Below are 7,443 nucleotides of genomic sequence, written 5' to 3'. Positions count from 1 at the left end.
CGTATGTTACACTGCTTTTGATCTTATATCTTAGGATATACCAAACTGTTTTTCTTCAAATTTAGCTCAAATATTTTTATATATAGAACACTAGTCATATTTTTCAAATTCGTTAAGGGGATGATAGGGATATCGCGAAAAAAAATTTCGATTTTCGTCAGAGGGGTTTTAAAGAAAACTTTATTAAAGCAAATTTGTTACCTACAATGCGTACATAAATAATACAAAAAGTTTTTTTCAAAAAATCAAAACTCGCCTCTTAAAATCAAAATATATGTTTATTATCCTTTTGTTCTATCTCTTCGGTTTACATATTTTTCAGAGATTTTTTTTTAAGTTTACACTTCATACATAAAGTTATCAATAAATGTCTTTTTCTTTTTTTTTTTTTTTTCTTTTTTCCTGTTTAGCCTCCGGTAACTACCGTTTAGATAATACTTCAGAGGATGAATGAGGATGATATGTATGAGTGTAAATGAAGTGTAGAGTCTTGTACATTCTCAGTTCGACCATTCCTGAGATGTGTGGTTAATTAAAACCCAACCACCAAAGAACACCGGTATCCACGATCTAGTATTCAAATCCGTGTAAAAATAGCTGGCTTTACTAGGACTTGAACGCTGGAACTCTCGACTACCAAATCAGCTGATTTGGGAAGACGCTTTCACCACTTGACCAACCCGGTGGGTTTATCAATAAATGTCTACATACTTTTTAAATTTTAGACCCGAACCTAAGATTCAGAAATTCCTTTCTGAAAATTTTCTTTTTCTTATTTTAGTCTTTATTACACTTCATACATAAAGTTATCAATAAATGTCTACATACTTTTTAAATTTTAGACCCGAACCTAAGATTCAGAAATTCCTTTCTGAAAATTTTCTTTTTCTTATTTTAGTCTTTATTGAAGAGAGTGTTAGTAAAGAGAAAACTTTACTTAAGCAAATTTGTTAATCTTAATTTATATATGAATATTTTTAGAAAAACCTTTCTTAAAATTTATTTCTCTCCTCTAAAAAATATATATATTGCTTTTTTTTTATTGGCTCTTTTAACGGTTTTAATTTTTATTATTAATATCCGGGAAAGTCGTGCAATACTTTACCAGTTTTTTTTAAGCAAGGGAAACAGTTTTTTAAAATAAACTTACGGAAGTTTTAAAGGATTTAATTTACTAAAATATTTTTATATATAATTATCATTTATAATAAACATAAAAAACTGATCCCTCAGCTCATTCCTGTCTTGTATTTTTTGAGTTTGACTCAATAAATAATGTTATGTTTCAGTCAGGGATATTATAAGTACAGGTAATAAATATTAAAAAATTATAACAGACATCAAGACGAAGTAATATGATTTTATTTTTATGCTGCAAAATCAATTTCAATGTTCCACAAGAACTAATTAGCCAACAAATAACAAACATTTTTATCAGTGGTAACAAAAATGTTATAATTATTATCATTAAAAAAATACAATTATAAACTTCAAATGTACTTGAGAAACTGAATGCAATAATTTGATTCAAATTTTTAGCTCCAATCCAGTCCCGTTAACAATATCTGGACAGTTTTTAAACATTTTTGTTGATTTGTAAAAAATTGAAAGGATTCTAAGAACTCATATAGTTTTTTAAAACTACAAGTTATTCATTTTTCTAAATATATTTCAATATCAATATTAAAAATACAGAGGAATTAAACTTTTAAACCTAAAATAATTCTTAAATATTTTCTTACCTCTTCTCTGGAGTAATATATTTTCCGGATGCGTAATTAACATAATTATTACGTAAACTTATTACATGTCAATTAAGGTAGGTATATAGCGGTGAGCTTGATCTATATAGCTACAGGTCAGCTGCGGCGGTGTAATAGCATACACGTTGTTTACTTACCGAATTTTTAAAAATTAAAATAAATCGTGGACATTTATATTTCTGAACAAGTCCTACTTTTATCAATTTTAATTATTGAAAAATTTGTTTAAAAAAATTGTAAAGTCTTGTAAAGATATTAAAAGATAATGAATAACTTTAAATCTATCTTAATTTTATTATAAATTTAATCTTTGAGTGAATTTTTGCACGATATTTTCATTTAATTCATCCAGTTTTGAGTACGTGATTACATATTATATGGTATATATCAGGGATGGACAGATGAACTACCACACAGATAACTGTTCTGGAATTTTTCTCGAATGACATCAACAAAAACAAACATCACAAAATATATAATTTATAAATGAAAAAGATAAGTAGATAATATTACTATTTTATATATAACTTCATAATTGTAGCTTATCTTTGCCGATGAGTTTGAAGAGTAATAATTTGCTAGATTAACATTTCAAGCATAATAACTTTTATTTAATAAATCTGATGTAGACATGATATGACTTCCTTATACGCCTATTAAATTACATATACACATTTTTACTGCACTTCATTTAAACTTATTTCATTTTAAAGTGAGATACGATCCGCCAATTCTTTAATAAAGTGCACAGTTACACAATTGCCGAAACTAGAGAAAGTATACACAAATTAAGATTAGAAGAATTATATAAAATTAAAGAGGGATTAAATAATTACCAACAAAATAGAAATAAACGAAATGATGATCAACTCCGACTTAGGTAGAATTTGTCCGACAATATCAGAAGAGTAATGAACTAAAAGATAAGAATCTTTTCCAATTTATGAAAAATCGGGTATGTATGCCTCAATGTACATGTTGTTCTTCTGAGGGTTTATTTTTCAGTCACTATGTAGTTAACTTTAACGTAAATAAAATTAAACACAAATTAAATTCGAAAATCCAAAAATAATACGATTCTATATTATAATTTTCAATTAATATTAAATAATCAGATATTTCACCAAATTTATTACATATACACATATGTGTATTATATGTATTATATGTGTATATGTGGCATATACACATATGCCTATTAGATTATATACACACATTTTTAAAAGTACATAAAATTTTATTTCACTAATAACTGTTGATTTTTTAATTTTTTTTTTTTGTTACAGAATAATTGTAAACATTTTTTTTTTTACAATCACAGGTTAATAATTATTAATAAATCAATATATTTAAATTAAAAAAATTTTAAAAATAATAAATTTTTAAAAATGTTAAAAGGAGATGAAATCTGATTCGGAACGATCTGCATTCCCTTGTAAGATCCAAATAATTCATTAATTAAAATTTTATTTGGCAATAACTCTGGAATCAATGAAAATAAGTACCACTTATTATATGTTGTTGAAAAGCTCTCAATGAGGGTTTATTACTGCATTTAACAAAGTCCAAAACCCAAATTTTTGGATTTTGGGCTTTTTGGGACACTTTTGGTCCAGTAGATTTCAATTAAAAGGAAAGATGCACAATTTGATGTTACAACAGTCCTAAATCCAAAATTTCAACTTTCTGTGGATAATCGTTTTTGAGTTATGCAAGATATGTATCTTGCATACATGACATACATCATCTTGCATGGCATGACATCTATACATACATACGTACGTATAGATGTCATGCCGAAACTAGTCAAAATGGATTCAGGGATGGTAAAAACGGGTATTTTCGTAGAAATCTGAAAACCGAAATTTTTCGTGATCACAATACTTACTTTACTTTGTACAAGGAAGTAAAAATAAATCTATTAGGATCTTATTTGTCCCTTAGTAACTCTTCTGTTGTTCTACCTAATTTCAACACTTCATTTACCTTTTTGTTTTAAAAAAAATTAATTTAAAAAAATTATTAACTAGTTTTTAAATAATGGAATTTACGATCATGTAAAATCTGCAAAAAAAAAAAAAAAAATATGTATAACTGGCAAACAAAAAATCATTTCTCCTTTTCCTCGCTTAGTTCAGATATTTTTAGAATATGATTTTCAGGATAATTGCTAATTCAATTATGAATTCTTTGTAAAAGCAAACTTACTTTCTTTTCAATTAAATGAGTTAAAAGAAGGAATGTAGTTATTAAAAATAATCGTTAATACGACGTGGATTAAGTGGTATTTTAAATCATTTAAATTAATAATTATGAGGTAATTAAGAAAATAATTTTATTTTGAGAAATTTACGTAAACATAATTACAAGAAGATAAAAATAATAGTTATTAGGGTAATTATTTGATTTTTTTAGATTGTCATATGAACAACGGAAAAATGAAATGAGTAATTAAAAATACTAAAGGAAAAAGGGTTGTCTTAATATAAAGCTGCATAAACATTAAAGCTATTAATTAATGTCATTTAATAACTCATTAATCGTTTTATATTTTTTTAAACTATAAATCATAGACATCATTTATGAAATTCTTTAGAAAATTAAGTAATAATAAAACGCAACGGTATTAAACCTATATTATAAATAAACCTATAAAATTAAATCTATATGATATCAATCATAAACTTTTAACGCAAGAATATGTAATAATATTCATTAATAAATTATACGTTTTAATCAATTTTATCTTCTTTTTTTGTTGTATTTTGATTTACAGAGTCCTATATTAAAATTTAGGTAATATGGAAAACTGAAATGATTGAATATTTTTTTCTTTGTCAATCATAAGTAGCATTGATTATTTTGATTATTAGCGACTAAATAACTAAAACCGGTTTTATACTGGAAGCGTTGCTATGTATCTGTAAATAATATGCAATGATGTACTATGAAATTCCGTATTATATAGTATTTTTTTCTATTAACGAAAACACAAAGCTACAATGTATTATGATATATTTTATTACAACGATCAATTTACACTAATTTAAATAATTTTATCTTTTAGTATTTTTTTCCTGTTTAGCCTTAGGGAATCATCGTCAGGTATTACTTCAGAGGATGAATCAGGATGATATGTACGAGAGTAAATAAACTGTAGTCTTGTACAGTCTCAGGTCGACCATTCCTGAGATGTATGGTTAATTGAAACCCAACCACCAAAGAACACCGATATCCACGATGTAATACTCAAATCCGTATAAAACTAATTGCTTTTACTAGGACTTGAACGTTGGAACTCTCGACGTCGAAATCATCTGGTTTGCGAAGACGCAATCACCACTAGACCAACCCGGTGGGTTTATCTTTTAGTATAAAATTTGAATTATAACGCGAAATGGTGTACTGTATCCACTATGTAACGGCAGCTTGGATGAGTATGTCACTGGTATACTGCTGTTCTTTGAAATATTGGCACACCACGATTAGTCATCTCTTAATAGTATAAATATGACGCATGATACGTTGGATAGTAATCGTCTCACAGCAAGTTAGCGTTTATTTGGCGGCGACTGTAGGTTTGGTAAAAGTTTTCAACTAGCAATAATCGCACCTCAGATGAACTTCATTGGTTACGATATCGCCACTGCGCAAAGTTCGGCGACTGTAGGTTAGTTACAATTAATGGTAATTTTATACCATGATATATGATTAATTATACTTTAAAAAATTTAATTAAATAATTAAATGAATAGACCTATAGTTTTATTTAAATAAGAAAGTAAGGAAATAAATAAGAGTAAAAAATTAAATTTTTACTGTTTACTGATATTCTCGAATGTTCTTTCATTTTTACATAGAAGTACGTTTCTGTAAGTTAATTAATTTGTATCCATATATTTTGCAGTTCTTTTAGACTGATTTTCGATAAAATTAGATTGAAAACTTTTAACTTTATAACATTACTGTTTGTTTTAAAATATATTAACCACCGGGTTAGTCTAGTGGTAAACTCGTTGTCATAAATCAGCTGATTTCGAAGTCGAAGTTCTCAGGTTCAAATCTTAATAAAGGTAGTTACTTTTGTTCTGATTTGAATACTAGATTGATACCGGTATTCTTTGGTGATTGGGTTTCCAATTAACTAGACGTCTCAGGAGTAGTCAACCTGAGTTTTTTCAAAACAAACTCAGGTTATTATATATATATAATTATTTGTTATTAATCAAATATTAATTAGAATTTTGTAATCTTATGACTCCGAATTGCTTAAATAGTTTTTTAAATTTTTAAAGCATGCAGATTATTGACGTTAGATATAAAATAGGTAGTTGCTAGACGTATTACACGTATGATTTACGTATATAAGCTTTTTCTTTATTTTTTGTAAAGGAAAGTAAAATAAGATTTTATTAAAAGTAACATGGACTGTTACATTATTCTTTTTCATTTATTAAATTTGATACTTTGTATAGTGCTTTGATCATGTTTTTTCCACCGTTTCCTTCATCATTTTAGCCTAACGCAAGACCGCTTTTGTTTTGTTCTCAATAAAATATCAAACCTAACATCCCTGAAATGCTCTATATAATGTATTCTTATATCCTAAGTCAAATAAATCATTTGACTTCCTTTAATCGAAGTAAACATTAATTAAACGTAAAACGTTTTGCCAATCACATCACTTTGTCATTTTATTAGCAGCGTTTAAATACAATTTTTTTATTTATTTTAGAAATGTTTGGTTCTATAACATGGAAGAAAAGTTTTAAAATTTGAAAAATAAATTAAACTGGGATAGGGAAAGAAAAATTTCATACAATCTATATAAAGTTAGAAGTGATAAAAGTGAAGATAAAGAAAAGCATATCCTAATTCAGAAAGGAATGATTCAGTCTGTTCTCATTGCTCCAATATCTTTATAGAAGGAATTCAAGAATTGAGAAAAATTTGAGAGTGAAGTAACTATTCACAAAAAAAATTAAAAATTATGAGCGATATTGTTTTCGAGAAATAAAATTATGAATTAAAAGAAATCTTAAATGGCATGGATTTGTTTTTAAAATAGAAATTTAGTATGATAATAAATGAGAGGATAAGAAAGGTAGTAAGAAATTAAATATTAGGATAGATGAATATAATAGACCAAAAGTTAAACAATTGATTTATTAAGAAGTAAAAAAAAAAAAACATGGATGGACAAAGTAAGTAAGTATCAAACAGAATAGCAAAGAAAGTTTTTATGAAAAAAAAAACTTGCTGATTTCAAATACAAATAAAAAAATTATAAAGAAATTTGTTGAACATTTCCGTGGAATGTAGCAAGCGCGCTATAGTAGTGAAACATAGACAATAGAAAAAAAAACACAAAGGAAAAGTGCAGGAATTTGAAATGTGGTGTTGCTGAAGGATGTTAAAAATTATGTGGGTTGATGGAATTGGAAATAAAGGGCCTTAAGACAAATTGGGAGGAGAGAAATTTGTGGCAGAATGTTTGAAATAGTTGAAATATTCTTTTATTTTTTTATATAAACAAATTGAACTCGTGCAATTACAGCCTAGTCATATTGAAATTGACTCATTCCTACTAACACAATAGGTACAACACGCACGTTGCTTATGTTATAACCACATTAGTCGTGCACTGTAAATTGTTATTATAATATTATTTGTATTTGTA

At 26.6% G+C, this 7,443-nt stretch overlaps 1 non-coding gene across 1 annotated transcript; it reads right to left on the bottom strand.

Annotated features, from left to right (window-relative positions):
• Positions 1-5,276: 5,276 nt before the first annotated feature.
• LOC142327148 (U4 spliceosomal RNA) lies at positions 5,277-5,421 on the bottom strand. The gene has a single exon (XR_012756935.1). It is a non-coding gene; the product is annotated as a U4 spliceosomal RNA (small nuclear RNA).
• Positions 5,422-7,443: the final 2,022 nt, after the last annotated feature.

The sequence above is a fragment of the Lycorma delicatula genome, chromosome 6, assembly GCF_047948215.1.
Source record: "Lycorma delicatula isolate Av1 chromosome 6, ASM4794821v1, whole genome shotgun sequence".
NCBI classification, from domain to species: domain Eukaryota; kingdom Metazoa; phylum Arthropoda; class Insecta; order Hemiptera; family Fulgoridae; genus Lycorma; species Lycorma delicatula.
The sequence above is the reverse complement of the archived record's forward strand: the minus strand, read 5'-3'. Positions and strand labels throughout refer to the sequence as shown.